Here is a 13,236-nt window from a genome sequence, read left to right on the forward strand (position 1 = left end):
ATCTTGACTTTCTTAATTTGTTCCTTTTGTGAATAGAAGAGGGAAAGGAAACAAGCAGGAGTAATTCTCACCAGCTGCTGGAAACACCAACACAAAAGACCCCAAGGATGTTTCTTTATGCAAGAGGAGGTTTGGCCAAAGTGCCACAGACACCGGGCTGTGCATTTGTGAGAGAAAGGTTAAGCTAAAGCCCTTGTGCCACCAGGTACCATCCCCTGGGGCCCTCCCTGCAGCAGGGCCAGGCAGGTGGATTTCAACTGCTCCTACTCCCACTGGAAACTGGGGGCTCAGCAGGGGGAGTTCCACAGCTCAGATGGGTCTCAAATCACCTCAGTGACCTTTGGGAGACCCCAATGCTCTGGAGGAGCACAGGGCCATGCCAAGTGTGCCAGCAGAAAGCCCATTCTGGGCAGCCCCCAGGCAGGGCATTGCCCTTGGGCAGGGATGGAAATGCTCTGGGGCTGTGTCCCTGCCTGTGGGGCTGCCTCAGCAGCAGCCCTGGGCTGTGGGGCTGTGTCCTGCTGGCTGCTGCTGCCCTGCAGTGAGAGTTGCACTCAGAAGCAGCAGAACTGGAGCAGCAGCCACCTGTGCAGTGCACCTCACATGTGCAGAGCAGTCAGAACTGGAAACCTGCAGGTTTCATCTTGTTTCCACACAGATCAGACTGAAAGGCTAGCTCTCAGTAACTGCATTTTTAAAGGCACACTCACATTCTACTTTTCATTCTCTCAAAGTGTAACAAAATCAGTCATTTGGCTAAAATCAAACACAAACCTGAAAACTCAAACCCCCAGTATTCTCATTTGGGGACACATTTTCTCCCCCTGCTCCTGTTTCTCACACCCATCCTGAGCCAGTGTTCTCCAGCCTCTGTGGCCAGGCTGGAGCTGAGGAGCGCTGGGAATCTCAGGGAGATCAGGGCAGAGAGTTTGAGCTGCAATGCCCAGGGAAGGCTGGAGCTCCAGCCAGCCGGTGCCACTCACCCACAGGACGGGCACACCAGGGCACACCAGGGCACATGGAGTGGGACTGAGCGCTCCTCAGAGGAGCTGAACGTCCGTGGTCACACCAGGCACCCCCAGAGCGTTTTCTGAAATCAGCCTGCAGAGCATTTGGGGTTGTGGGGCACCCCTGGCTGCTCAGAGCTGAGCAGCAGAAACGCTCCTGGAGCAATCTCACTGTGCAAGGCCCAGGAGCGGGGACTCAAGCCAGCACCACGTACAGTGCCTCCACCTCCCAATCCACCCGAGCTGCACGAAACTAGAAGAAAACACTGCAGAAAGTATTTGGGTGATGTTAAAATTGAAACTGTTTAAAACCAAAGCAGAAAAACCACGACTGCAGTAGATGCACTGTGAGGGGGAAACCCCTCTGTGCAAGCAGAGCCCTGTCCATAAACTCTCCCTGCAGGAAGGGGTGAGCAATATCTGTGTCCATGCAGGGTTTGTGCTCCACTCTCAGGGAGTTCCTAGAATGGACACACAGGGCTTGGCCTCACAACAGGTCTGGGAAGTGTTGCAATGTCAAATACTTCTAATAAGCATCAAGGACATGAATTTGCAACAACTGATTGTTAGCATTTACTAACTGAATGTTCATTACAGAGGCTTTTATTAAGCTTAAAGCACCTGCAGTGCCCAGTGGGTTGCAGTGCTGCTGCAGGGTCCTGCTCAGGCTCCAGGAAAAGACCCCAAATTCTCAAGTTGCAGCTGATATTTCTGCCTGACAGGAGGCTGTGGCCAGCAACAAGAGACAGGACAAGGGGAAATGGCCTCGAGCTGCACTGAGAGGCTCAGGCTGGACACCAGGGAGGATTTCTGCACTGAATGGGCTGTGAGCATTGGCAGGGGCTGCCCAGGGAGGTGGCCAAGGAAACCCTGGATGTGGCACTCAGTGCTCTGGGATGGTGACAGGGTGGGCACTGCTCAAAGGCTGCACTTGATGGTCTTGGGGGGTTCTTTTCCAGCCTCAGAGGTTCTGTGGTCCTGAAGCAGCTGCAGTGGGTTTGCAGAGAAGCACCCACGCCCCTGAGGTTCATCCCTGCTGCTGCTCAGGTTTCCCCATTTTGCAGAGCAAGGCCCAGGGCTCCCACTGGGTGATTTGAAGTGGAAACCATCTACAATTATAACTCACTAAGACCTTTAAAAACCCATTTCTGTCTTTAATAATAATAGTGCAAGCTAAGCAAATAGCTCTCAAACCACTTCTCCAAATATTAAATCAGCTCCAAGACCATGTTTTGCCTGTGGGAAGGTGAAGCAGGGATGGGAATTGACTCATGGCTTTGCACAGGCCAGGGGACAGAGGCAAACCTGGCTGCTGGTCCTGCAGCTCCCGGGCAAGTCTCCCTTTGTGGCCCCATCACTGACAAAAGCACTTTGGAAAGTGCATCCCATCATTTTCTCATGTGTAAAACCATTAAAATGCTGCAAGAGAATCCATAGCCTTTGCCAATAACCAACAGAGCCGAGGAAAACAAGGAAAACAATTAAAATATTAACAGGACTGAGATTTCTGCTGGGATTTTACCAAGGACTGGCCAAAAGGCTTGACCAAAACTCATAGAAACAGCCTCAGGATGTGAAGAGTGTCAGACTAAACACCCACAGCCCCTGCTTTTAAACAATCCCAGCAATCAGAGTTTCTTGCCCCAGCCCCTGACAGCCTGGTGGCCTTGGCACCCGTCCTGTGCATTTAACTGAGTGCAGTTCTCCCCAGGCTGCTGCAGGTGCTGCACGCCCACCCAGGCAGCCAGCAGGACAATTTTACAACAAAAGGATTTGTAAAATTATAAAATGCATTACAGAAGATTTAGCTTCTACAAAACAGAAAAATCAACTTTGGGAAGAGGTTGACTTCAAGCCACAAAGAGGCAAATATAAAATTATCAATGTCTGTATTTAAGTGGAAACTCTGAGTTCCTGAGAAATTTATTCCCGCTGTAATCCTGCTCCAAGCAGGAGCTTTCACTGTCAGCCCTGCTGTAATCCTGCCACCACCAGGAACGTTTATGGTTTTTCCATGGGCTGCATTCTTTCTGGCTGCCAGAGCCAGCTCCTCCCGAGGCGCTCCCGGGCTGACAGCCCAGGAGCAGCCAGGCTGCTCAGCCCGGGGAAAGGGGCAGAGCTCCAGGGCTCCCCAGGCAGAGCAGCCTCCAGCGCCCAGCAGGGCCCGGCCCCACAGGGACCCAGCCCAGCCGCAGCACAGAGGGACAATGGTCCCAGCTGGACCCACAGCGCCAGCCCTGGGTGTCTGAGCGCTCCCACACCTCAGCAAGGTCAGCACTTCCCTTTGGCAATGGTCCCAGCTGGACCCACGGACCCACAGAGCCAGCCCTGCGTGTCTGAGCACTCCCACACCTCAGCAAGGTCAGCACTTCCCTTTGGCAGAGCCTCGGGAATGGCAGCTGGATCCCGCCCAGCTGTGCAAGCCAAGGAAATCGCTATCTCTGGGAAGGAGCCCACGAGCCAGACGTGTCATCCAGTTACCCAGGGTCTCTGGCTTGTCCTGGTCTTGAAACAAAATTATTTCAAAAACTGCACCTGGAAATGTAGCACAGCCTCCTAATGACACAGATGAACAAGTTAAACACAATCTGCTGTTGCAGGTGGAAAAGGCTCCCTCCTTCCATCCATTCCCAGCAGCTCAGGAAGGAAAATCTTCCTGATATTCTGGGCTTTCCTCTAGAGCACAAGGAGAGAGCAGTGGGACGTGGACAGAGCCCCAGGAGATGCCATGCAAAGGGCACCTGATGCCCACTGGCACTCCCAGAATGCTGCATTTGTGGCAGTGACCACAGGAAGGAACTGCAGCTAAAAACACCCAGGAAACTACAAAGAAAAACCAGGATAGCATTTGATATCCAAGCAAGCAGAGAGGAGGAAGCACCAATGAGTCAAACTGCTCAGTGCAATGGCTTAACAACTGTGAAAGTTGTTACATCCAGCATTCCTCGACTCCCTGCTGGCTGCTGTTTCCATGCAGTGCTTTGGTTTTAACACAAAATTGCAGCTCATAATACTGGTGAGTAAAGTAGCCAAGAACAGTGTGTCCATCCAGAAGGACAGAGAAATCTCCACATGCCCTGTCCAGCCAGGCCAGGAGGGAGAGGAGGCAATGATGAAGGCAAAGCGCTCTGTGCCTGTGCGCAGCCCTGGAGCTGCAGCTGCAGGGGAGCCTGGGGTGCAAAGCCCTCCCAGCCCTGCCCCATCCAGGGGCTGCTCTGGCCCTCGCAGCCTCGGAACTCTGCACGTCAGGAGCCCCTCACACCCTGCTCGGGGAAGGTGTTTGTGCTCAGTTTTATGCTCAGTTTTATGTTCTCCCACCACGGGTCCCTCCTACACTCCTGCTGCTGAAAGCACATTTCGCTGAGGTCACTGCTCCTCTCATTGCCGTGCAGATAAATTGCATTGTCTTCTTAATACATGGAATAAAATGGTAGAAACTGTCACACACACACACTGCTGTGCTGGCTTTGGCTGGGGCTTAAACCACAACAGTTGCTTATCTCAGAATCAGGGTAAACAAATCACACTGGCTCAATGCTGCACTGCAGGAAAGGTTCTGGCCCCAGATTTGTTCTGCACGGCTTACTACAGACATGTGCCACTAATATCAGTTCTTCTCATGCTGCAAAAAATCATCTATCCATGTGACATGAGGGGTTTGTCTCTGAGCATTTCTGCCCACCATAACTTCAGTGCCATTCCCACAGCCTGGTTGCCATTTCAGGCTCCCCTGGGACACCAGGCCATGGGGGTTAAGCCCCTGTGCAGATCTGTGGGAACTCCTACAAGAAACCTGCATCCTCCCAGCCAGGAAACCAGAGCAGCAGAGCTGAGACGAGGGTGCCAGAGCCCTGCAGGGCTCCTCCAGCTGAGCAGGGCTGGTGGCATTTGCTAGATATGTTTAGTTTCATTTATCCCCTCAAATATAACCAGACACATTCAGCCTCTCGAGCCAGCAAGCACTCACATAAACATCTGAGCTGGGGAAAAAATAATGGAGTGCTGGCAGCAAGGGAGCCAAATGTGTTTGTCAGAGGCACTTGGATTTGCAAACCCAGCCCTCTGCAGCCAATTCAGTCTTTGGAAATCAGTGGGAGTTTACCCATGTCATCACAGGATCAGAATTTGGCCCCTCACCCCTGCTTACCATGACCCAGAGATGAAACCCAGCTCATGCACAACCAACCAGGTATTTTCTCCATGTAGTCACAAGGGAAAACTCGCCAGCAGGAGCAGAGTGAGCCCCGTGGCACCCTGGCCTTGGTTTATACTCAAGCCAGCATTGCCAGGGAAAGGGAGAAGCCAGCAGGGGACCATGCCCAGGAGAAAGCCAGGCTGAGCAGAGGCTCAGCACAGGGAAAGTGTCAGAGGCTTCAACAGCAAAGAAAACCCGAGCTCCTTGTTTGTACACAACTCTCCCAAGCATCTGCACATCAGAGATTTCTGCTACGTGGCCTCTCTGGCAGATGTTTCTCATTCTCCTGAGACCAGAGGTGGATGGAGGGAGCAGAGTGCAGCTCCTGGGTCAGAGCAGCCCTTTGGAGCCTGCCTGGGCTCAGCCTGGACCTCCAGCATCCCCCATGCTCCTCCCAGCTGGCCCAGAGGGGTTGTGCCAGCGCCTGGAGAGCAGCCCCAGGGTGCTCCTGGTCAGGCACTGCTGGGATGTGCCAGCACCAGCCCCAGGGCGCGCACGGGCACGGCCTGGCCGGGGGGACCCTCTCACCCCAGGGCTGTCGGAGCCCGCAGCACGAGCCCTCCTTGGGGCCTGCAGCAGCTCCCCCACCTGTCCCTGCTCCCCCCGCAGGAATTGCAGCTCCCAGAGGGAATCTCAGACACTTGGTGCTGCTGTGGGACTGACACAAGCACTAAACTGGAATAAAATCCAATTTTCACTCACACATCGTGCCACCCCATCACCAGTGGGGCACAGGAGCTCCCAGTTTTGCCCAACACACCCAAAGTTAAATCTCAGCACTGTAACATCCTTCTGGGGCAGTCACTTTGGACCTCACATTGTCAGCAAAACCAGAACAAAGCCAAAGGCTTTCTGCTAAACACAAGGAGATAAAGCAAACCAGAGGCCAAGAGCATGTGAATTTACAGCTAACTACTCCCAGGCAGCAACTCTGGTCTTGGCTAATTTCAACATCAGAAAATGTTTTTCCAGGAAGGACTCAGAAAGGAGCTGAGTCTTTTAGAAAGGGACAGAAGCCAAGCTGTCCTTTTTCATTCTTACACTGAAAAAGGAATTCTGAAAGTCCTTTTCTAGAGAAGGAAAGCCTACATTTCATTCAAATGCTGGAAAAGCAGTCATTTTGCCCAGGTGAGCTTTGGGCTCTCCCATCTGTGGCCGCTGCCTGGGACAGCCCTTCCCCAGCTGCCCTGGGGACGCAGCCCCTGCTTGCAGAGGGGAAGGGGCAGGGGGGCTCTGAGGCTGCTGCCCCAGGCGCTGCCAGCTCTGCCCTGGGCTGCTCCTCAGGGAGTGCCAGGCACAGGGGGCACAGGAGGAGCGCCAGGGAGCAGCTCCAGAGCCACCCACCCACCCCCTTCCAGCAGGGAACCGGGGCCTGGTGCTGCGCTATGAAACACAGCAAAAACGTGCATCGTGTTTGCAAACGCAGAAAATCTTCTGAGATTAAGTCCAACATTTACTGCAAATAAATCCAGTGTTTAGAGCTGTTTTCCAAGTGCTTTGCACATAAACAAGGCTTTATTAACATGCTGGCAGAGGTTTAAAAGCTGTTTAATTGCACAAGTCCCCGCTGGCAGGGACAATTCAGGGACAAACCTCTGGACTTGGACCCAGAGCAGCCTCTGGCCATGGGGCTGGGGCTCAGCCACTGCACCAGCCCAGGTTCCAGCACCTTGCAGGGCTGAGCTTCCCTGGGAAATAATTTCTGCACAAACACTGACAGCTGCCTCAGCCCCGAGACACCATTGAGGAAAGAGCCATTTTCTCTTCAACTCAAAAAATGCTGGAAACAGGAAATTGAGGTAAATGTTGTAGAAATAAGAACAACATTGCTGGGGCTTGTGAACAGAGCTGCTGAACGTGTGGCTCAAGAACTGCCGAAAGAATTAAGGACACATTCCTTTCAGCTTGATTCAACAATTTTCTTTATGTAAAAAATGCAGCATTAAGCTGACTGTTGTGGAAAATTTACCAGTTTTTAGCAGAGACATACCAGCTTTAAACAGAAAGCTCTCAGCCTGCATTCACAGCTTGCTGTAGTTTTACCCAAGACCAGCATTAAATCTTTCTTGATCTACTTCCTGTTGTGAGATCCAACCATTCCAAACCAGAGCCATTGCCATGTCCTGATCAAAGCAAAGGTTTTCTGTACAGCAGCAATGCCTTGCACCCACAGCCTCTCCAAAATCAGTGGTTTTTCCTAGGGCAGCAACAGAAGTCAGTCATGCTTTTGGGCTTGACCTGTCTTCAATTAAAGACTCAGGAAGACAGTCAAAGTTTGAGATTCCTAATGCAGCACATTTAATTTCCAGATGTAAGCCAAGGAATAAACAGAAAAGAACATTTATTTTAGTGGCTGTCGAGTTGCTTCCAAGGGCTCTCTATCCCACATCCCTCACAGGATAAATAAAACCAGATCCCGCTGGGCCGAACACAAGGGATCCCAAACCCCAGGGCCTGGCTCCTCCCGCAGGATCCCGGCCTGCCCAGGTGTCCCGGGGGACCCTGCAGCATCTCCTGCCCTGGAAAGGCCAGGGCAGGGGCACAGTGCCCCCAGCCTGGCACAGGGGCTGCCCAGCACTCTGCCCCTTCCCCGAGCCCCCAGTGATGGAATTGGCATTAAGGGTTGTGCCAACAGCAACAGGGAGGCAAAAACCAGAGCGAGCTGCAGGGTGAAGAAACGGAGGCTTGCTGTACTTTGATAGGTACAAAAGCATCAAACGGATTTCCTGACTCCAGCACTGCAGCTGGATATTCCATAGGAGGCCTTCTGGAACAAAACAGTGCTCTGGAAGGGTTTGCAGCATTCATCCCTGGAGAGCTTCTTGCAGTCAGTAATGGAAAGGACATTTGATCCAACCGACAGCTCCGACACAAACCAACCACAGAGGAGCCTGAAACCCACTCCAAACCAAATGGAGCACGAGAGCAGCCCCCAGGGAACCAGACAGGAAATGCTCTGCCCCCACCAGCCCCTCCTTGCTTTACACTGCAGTGACAGAGAGCTCTTGTTCCATCCAGCACTGCTGAGGGGTGCCCAGCCCCACCAGGGACGGGCCAGCAGGGCTGGGCAGGGCTGGCACCTCCCACCAAAGAGCACCCACACCTGGAGCCAGGGCTGGGCAGGGCTGGCACCTCCCACCAAAGAGCACCCACACCTGGAGCCAGGGAGAGCTGGCACCTCCCACCAAAGAGCACCCACACCTGGAGCCAGGGCTGGGCAGGGCTGGCACCTCCCACCAAAGAGCACCCACACCTGGAGCCAGGGCTGGGCAGGGCTGGCACCTCCTCCCAGAGAGCACCCACACCTGGGCTGGGCAGAGCTCACAGCCCAGGGCCAGGCAAGGCCCTGCTCCACACCTGGCACTGCAGTGGCACCAAAAGGCATTCCATAGGCAAATAAATGCTCTCACAAATAGACATCTATAAACTTCTTTGGTGTGTCAGATTGGGCCCTGCTTTCCTGGAATTGGAGTGGAATTCACTGATAAAAACAAGTTTGTTTAAGCCTCTGGGCCCAGGGGAGCTGGATCTGTGCCACTACCAACACATCCATAGCTCAGAGCTACCACAACAAGATAAAGCTCAAAACGCTCTAGAGATCCCCTTAGTGATATAATTAATTCAGAACTGCCCCTTTCCTGCAATCAGTGAGGCGTAGCCCAGGCCCCGAGCCAGCACCTTCACTGGGTTCACTGGGATTCCAGTCACTGGTGGCCATTCCAGTCCAGCAGTGCTGCTCCTGCTCACCCCTGACATTGCCCAGGTCACTCTGCTCGAGGAGGGAGGCCATCAAACGTGGCACCTGTCACACTGAACTTCTTCATGTGCTCCGGCAGGCTCCCGACATTTTCAGCATTGCACTTACAAATGCCCGTTTTAAACACACCAAGTCACATTTCTCTGTGTGACAGTTCAGAAACTTCTCTGCACGGGCATGGGGTCAAACACAGCGTGGAGAACCAGCGTGCAGAGCACAGAGAAACACAATGCACAGCCTTACTCAATGCTGGAGCAGAATTGGCCGACACAGAATCAGAAACCTCATCTGCAGACGTTTGTGAAGCAGCTTTTTGACCAGATCTTGATTTTGCCTGTGGTGATCCACTCTAAACCACAACACAAATAAACTTATTAGGTCTAACAAGTGACACCACAGCTCCAGCATGGTTTAATGTTGAACCACCCCACATCCACAGCTCAAAGCAGAGCAGCTCATGAGCGTTTAATTTGCCATAGGACACAGCCACTTCCAGAGCTTCGGAAAGCCAACAGCCACACAGCAGTCCCTGTGAGCCATTCAAGAAGCCATAGGAAAATATTGTTAAGACTAAAGTAGCAGAAGAGACAGTGGGAGATCATTGTCCAGCTATGACCTCATCGTTTCAATTAGGAGAATTACAATTTTTAAAGGATTTTAAATTAGGTACTCTCAACTACTTGAAAGTGGTGGAGAACTACTCTGCTGAGCATACAAATGGAGAAAAAGGAGAAAGTGACAAGTTTGAGCTCTTCACTTTTCAATCCCTATCACACTTTCACATGCCTTCTCCTCCCAAACAATTCCTCACATGCTATTCCAGAGAAAAACTATTCCATCACTTACAACCAAGGGTTTTAAAATGGCCCAGCAAGTGAGCATCCCCTCTGCCTTCATCAGCTTATCATTTCTCCACCAGCCCAGCACTGCTCGTTTAGCACACGCAGCCCCAGAGCCCACACGTTTACTGGAGCCTGCTAGTGCAAGTTAAACTCACCCAGGAGAGTGCAGTCCAGTTCTGGGACACCCATCACAGGGTTCAGTAAACCACATTCCCTGGGTAAAAACCACTCTTCCTCCCTGTGCTGCCAACATGAAGACCCCAGGGTAGCCTTGAGGCTTCCTCACCTGCAGGACGGGCACCTTTGCTTCCCTTCTCCCCAGAGTTCAGCACAGAGGAGCTCTCATTTTCTAGTCTTGACCTTGACAGACTCATGCAGTAATTCCTACATCCATGGGGCTTCTCACACCCTGCCACTGCTGGTTTCCAGTCACAAGCCTCCAGCCAGGCACTCAGGTACAGCAGAGAGCCCCTGCCCCAGCCAAACAGGCTCTGCCCCTGCGCCTGCCCTAAATCCTGCCAGGGGCAGAGCCTGGCAGGAGGCACCTGTGCCCTCCTGGCACCTGAGGGCAATGCAGCTCCCTCCTGATCAGACTGCTGGCAAACTGATGGCAGGGGAGGGCTGCAGCTGACACCTGGGCTCTGCTTTGAAACTGTTTATTTAATTGTCACTGGGAAATAAAACAGAGTTCAGAAACACGCTCTGACCCGTAACTTGGGAATAAACAGCCATGCCTCATCCCCCTTACCCAGAGTTTTCTGTTGGCTTCTTTGGGTGAGGGCAGGGGTTGGTTGGGTTTTTGGGGGGATTTCTGATTGTTTTTTCAGCAATTCAAAAGCTGAATTAAAGACCAGTGTTCAGGGTTATCTTCAGCAGATGACAAATTGTTATTTCACAACAAGCAAAACTTGTGCAGCAAAGATCAGCTTTTGGTTTGCTTTCAGTTCAGGTTCTTGTTAACGAACTGCAGAACATTTTCCTTCAATTACTGCATTAGACCTATAGGTTATGGGGGCTATGGATTTGTAGGCTTGCTGCCTTATCCTGTGGATGTAAATCCATGATGTACAGTGGCCATCAAGAACCAGGAACATGCCTGATTAATCACCCTCACAAAACAACTGCAGAGAGCAAGACAGAGACCTCCAAAATCCGGTTCAGTGCTGCTTTTGCAATTCAAACCATGAAAAAACCTTTCCAGCTAATGTAAAAGATGAGTGTTGAAAACATCCAGCTTGCACCTGCAGAAGTGCTTTAGCAGGAGCGCCTGGAGTGGATCTGCAGGTGCCTGTCTCTGCCTGACAGGAGATTAAAGATCTCCTCGAGAGCACAGGAGCCCCTGTGGGAGCAGATCAAACATGGAATTACCCCGGCTGAGGACCTGCTGCAGTAATGAGGAGAGCAGATCTTCCTCGGGCACACCGAGTGTTAAACAGGCTTTTCTCTAAACTGGAGGGAAGACAACCCCTCCCTTGCTGCCCACCTCCAGCACTGCCCACGGCAAGAGAGCGGTGTCACAGCTTCCCAGACGAGAAAACGCAGAAACCCCTTCTCCACTCACCAGGCGCTGGGTGAGAGGCAGCCCCAGGAACTGCTGCTGAGGCTGCCCACCCCTGGATGATTTACAGAGCCCCAGCTCATCTCTGCTGCATGCAGGTCAAAAGCAGCAGCCACGGGGGTCCCTGGCCCTTCACACCTGGTGTGGACATCAAGGACAGCCCATCCCTCCCAGAGAGGATGGATTGTCTCCAACCCGGGGGCTGGGGGAGCACAGGGGGACAGGAGGAACTGGGAGCATGGGGGGACAGAAGGAATTGGGAGCACAGGAGGGAACAGAAGGAATTGGGAGCACAGGAGGGAACAGAAGGAATTGGGAGCACAGGAGGGAACAGAAGGAATTGAGAGCACAGGGGGACAGGAGGAATTGAGAGCACAGGGGGACAGGAGGAATTGGGAGCACAGGGGGACTGAAGGAATTGAGAGCACAGCAAGGACAGAAGGAATTGGGAGCACAGGGGGACACAGGAGGGACAAAAGGAATCTGGAGCACAGGGGGACACAGGGGGAACAGAAGGAATTGGGAGCACAGGGGGACAGAAGGAATTGGGAGCACAGGGGGACAGAAGGAATCTGCTGATGGAAGGGATCGGCTGGGGACAGGAGGGGACAGGAGGGGACAGGAAGGCAGCCATGGCCCAGGCCCCTTTCCAGCTTGCATTCCTCTGAGGTGCTGCTTGGCTTCCTGGAGGGCAGCAGTGGTGCCCTGAGCTCAGCAGCACCCTGCCCACGCAGACAGCACCACTGTCCCAAAGCAATGTCAGCACAAACACCCCAGCAGCTCCAAGCACTGCCCCTGCTGCCAGGGCCCCTGGCTGCTTTGCTGGGAGCTTGTCCAGCTCATTACAGTGGAGCTAGAATGCCTGACTGTGGCCTTGAGCCCCAGGAGAGCTGTACCTAAGAGTGTTGTTGTGAAAATCCCAACACGGCCCTCGGAGGGTCCCGTCATCCTTCCCAAGGCATCCAGCCACCCAGCAGGCATTGGGAGAATTGGGCCAGCAAGAAGCTGGGAAGGAAAAGAACAAATGAAAACGCTTTGCACAGGGCCTTTGAGGAGAATTGGCACAATGTGGAGAGAGAGAGAGCACGAGAGGGGAACTGCAGGAACAGAAGCACCTGCAGTGCTGGCCTGGGAAACAGCAGGGACAGTATCACAAGGGAGCAGTGGGATGAGGGAGGGACCAGCCCACGTCTGCAATGGAAGAACAAATTTAAAACCAAACATCATCAAACAAAACCCAGATACATAATTCAGGTACCTAATTAAGACTAGAATTGCATAAAAAACCCGTTTGCTGACACTGATGCATGAAACACATCAGGGTGGTGTTCTCCAAAGCTGCCTCTTTAATTGAATTTCTGTTGACCTGCCCGCTGTCCCTGCCCACAGTGCCCCAGGAGCACACAAAGCCCACAGATGAGCTGTGGAGCAGCTCTGCCTTCCCTCCTGGCTTGGGCAAAGCCAGGTTATTCCACAGACAGGTATGTTAGGAACTGAACTGCTGAAAAATGAGCTAAAATTGTGAAATTCCATTTTTGATAGGTACAATTTGCTCTGCAGATCCAGTTCACGAACACCTCCTTCACTCAGCTTTCCCCTTCCCAGCACTCCTGAGCTCACACTCAGTCACACTTTCTTGCCAAAATATAGTTTCACTTCCCAAAAAGCTCCCTTCATTCTCCCTTGTAATGAATTCCAGCTAAACCAATGTCTCAAAGTCAGACACAGGCCAGAATTGCCAGCGAAGCAGCGAGCTCAGCTGGGGTTTGTACAGACACTGTGCTCCCCGTAAGGCTGCCCTGGGAGATCCCAGCCACATCATAATAAAATATTCCACATGTTCCTCAGCCACCTTCCGGAGGGAGAGCTTTGTATCT

This window comes from Agelaius tricolor, unplaced genomic scaffold (assembly GCF_023055355.1).
Source record: "Agelaius tricolor isolate 1412-34295 unplaced genomic scaffold, bAgeTri1.0.p SCAF_12, whole genome shotgun sequence".
In the NCBI taxonomy this organism is placed as follows: Eukaryota; Metazoa; Chordata; class Aves; order Passeriformes; family Icteridae; genus Agelaius; species Agelaius tricolor.